Below are 2,647 nucleotides of genomic sequence, written 5' to 3'. Positions count from 1 at the left end.
GGCCCAGCGTGCGCCGGGGAGGCGGCTCTGCGGCACCGGCCGGCTCCGCCCGCTTCTGCTTCCCCTCCTCCTCTTCCCTGCCTCCATCCTTCATCTTTCCCTGCCTCCCAGCATCCTTCCCTCCCTCCCTCCTTCTGACCCCGCATCCTTCCTTCCCTCCCTCCATCACTCCCTCTGACCCCGCATCTTTCCTTCCCCTCTCCCTCCCTCCCTCTGCCCTCTCCCTGATCCATCTGTCCATCCATCCTTAATCTCTCCAGCCGCCCCCACCCAGGCACCATCCTGTCCCGGCTGACACATCCACCTCCCCAGCCCTATTCCCCTCTCCTCCCAGTCCCTCTGGACTGAGCCTCAACCCTCCCTTCAGTCCCCCAGAAACAATCCATGATCCCTTCCTCACCCCTCTCAATCCTTCTTCCAACTTCACAGTCTCCCCAGCTAGCCAGGATCCCCCATGGCACCCTCAAACATCAATCCTGATACCCTAATTACCTGCCCAGTAATGTCCATCCCAATGTGACATCCTTAATTCCCTTTGCCACCCCAGAACCCCATGAGTCCCCAGGTACTGTTCCAGTTCCTCAATACCCTCACTTTCATTCTAATTGTCCATGACTTCCCAGTCCTCTGCTGGGAACATTCCTACACCTCTTGATCCCCATAGATCCCCTTGAACACCCACCATCCCAGCCAAACACCCCCAAACTCCCCCACCCCTTTCCTCTTCTTTGCCACTCCCCTTCCCACCTCCAATAACCCCAGTCCCTTTGACACCCACAACTCCTTTACCTGCTGGACACCCCAGTCTCGGGTTTCTGTGGTTGAAATGGCTCCCAAGGTGTTAAAGAGTCTTTTTTTTTCCCAGCCCCGTGACCGAAGAAGAAGTTGAGATTCCTCGGCTCTGGTTCTCAAGGTTGTTTATTTTCTCTGATCTGTTCCATTCCCTCTCTGCCCTGCTGAGATCTGTCCAGCAGGTTGGGTTGTGGCACAGTCCCTGCCCTTGGGGTGGTGTTAACTTTTATACTAAGAACTACGTGTACTTTATTTACAATAATTTTCCAATACCTATCACCTATGTTAGACACTCTGTCTCTACTCTAAACCAATCCAACAGTGTCACCATCACAGCAGAAGATGGAGGCCAAGAAGGAGAAGAAGAACAGGACACGCCCAGATTCCTCCATTTTGCCTCTTGAACCCCCATTCTAAATCCCCAAAATTCTACTTTTTCACCCTGTGACAAATTAACCATCATTCTGCTCAAACCCTTGTGGCTTGTAACTCCTCACACAAAGTTGGTAATTGTTTCCATGGGTTAAAATCAAAGGCACAGGTGTCTGTGACTCCATGCCAAGGTCTCTGAGCCCCTGCCAGGGTCCTGAGCCATCCAGGGCAGCCAGAGGAACGTCCTGGGTTCTGACACCCCAATAGCAGCGCTGCCCCTGACTGCTCCCCCAGCCCCATTCTCTCTGCAGGGACCCTCCCCCTAATTCCCCGCTGCTTGGCCCCATTCTCCCCTGTCCTGCACTGCCACAGCCCTTCAACCAGCTGTCCCCATGGCCACCCACCTGCCACCAAGCAGAGTCTGTCCTTGCGTGGAATGATGACCAAGGAGCCAGACGAGGGCTCAGGGTTCCTCTCCATACCCTCGGTGTTACCTGTGTGGATGGAGAACCACTGAGCTGGTGGCAAGAAAGAAGGAGGAGGTCCTGTGGTGATGGGGGGATTCTGCTTTTGCTCTGACAAATGGATCAAAGTCATATGACCAGAAATTTGGAGGACACGGTGGCCAAAAAAAGTAACTTTTGTCTGATTAAGGGCCATTTAAATATTAACACACATGTCCTGCATATGCTAATAAGCTTAAGACATGGTACCACATCTATAGCTCCATACTCTCCACTTTGGTTGTGCTCTGCATAACGTAGGAGTAGGGGGAGAAGTTTGGGCTGGATATAAGGAGGGTAGGAATCTTATCTGATTAGGAGGAAGACCCAAAAAAACCTGGGAGACAGAATGGGCTACTCTCCTCTCCCTCCCCCCTAGCGGGGACACCTTCGTGGTAAGTTTCTGCATACAATTGTTATTATCACCACACAACATTATTGTCACTGTTAAAACTCTATTGCAGCTGGTGTATTTATCACCAGCAATTCTGTATCTGTATTTCTGCTGCTTCCACATGCTGCACTATTCATGAATGCGTGATTAGGAAGGTTTTTATGGAATGTGCCCAAACCTATGGTGTTGAATTAATAAGCTGCACTACTTGTGAAGCTGCACTCATGGATTTTCCTACTGAACACAACCTATAGTGCCAAATTGTTTATACGCAGAAATTCAGCTCAGCTGTCCCCAGCCCTCTGACCTGTGAGGAGCAGCTGGAACACAGGCGTGTTTATTTTCTGCCAAATTTCTTACTCTAAACGCAACACCTGGTACAAATAGGGTCAGCAGGGGGGGTGCTGTGGCCCGCTACCCCACTCACTTTATCCCCGTTGTGGCTCATCAGCCACCACAGCCCCCATCCCCCGGCACCCATCCCGCTGGCCCTGCCACCTTTGGGTCCCCTCCAGCCTTCGGGTCCCCTCCAGGCGGCTCTGTTGGTGGCCAGGGGTGTGGGTACATGCCTGCTGGCCCAGGCACG

The sequence above is a fragment of the Geospiza fortis genome, unplaced genomic scaffold, assembly GCF_000277835.1.
Source record: "Geospiza fortis unplaced genomic scaffold, GeoFor_1.0 scaffold5, whole genome shotgun sequence".
In the NCBI taxonomy this organism is placed as follows: domain Eukaryota; kingdom Metazoa; phylum Chordata; class Aves; order Passeriformes; family Thraupidae; genus Geospiza; species Geospiza fortis.
The sequence above is the reverse complement of the archived record's forward strand: the minus strand, read 5'-3'. Positions refer to the sequence as shown.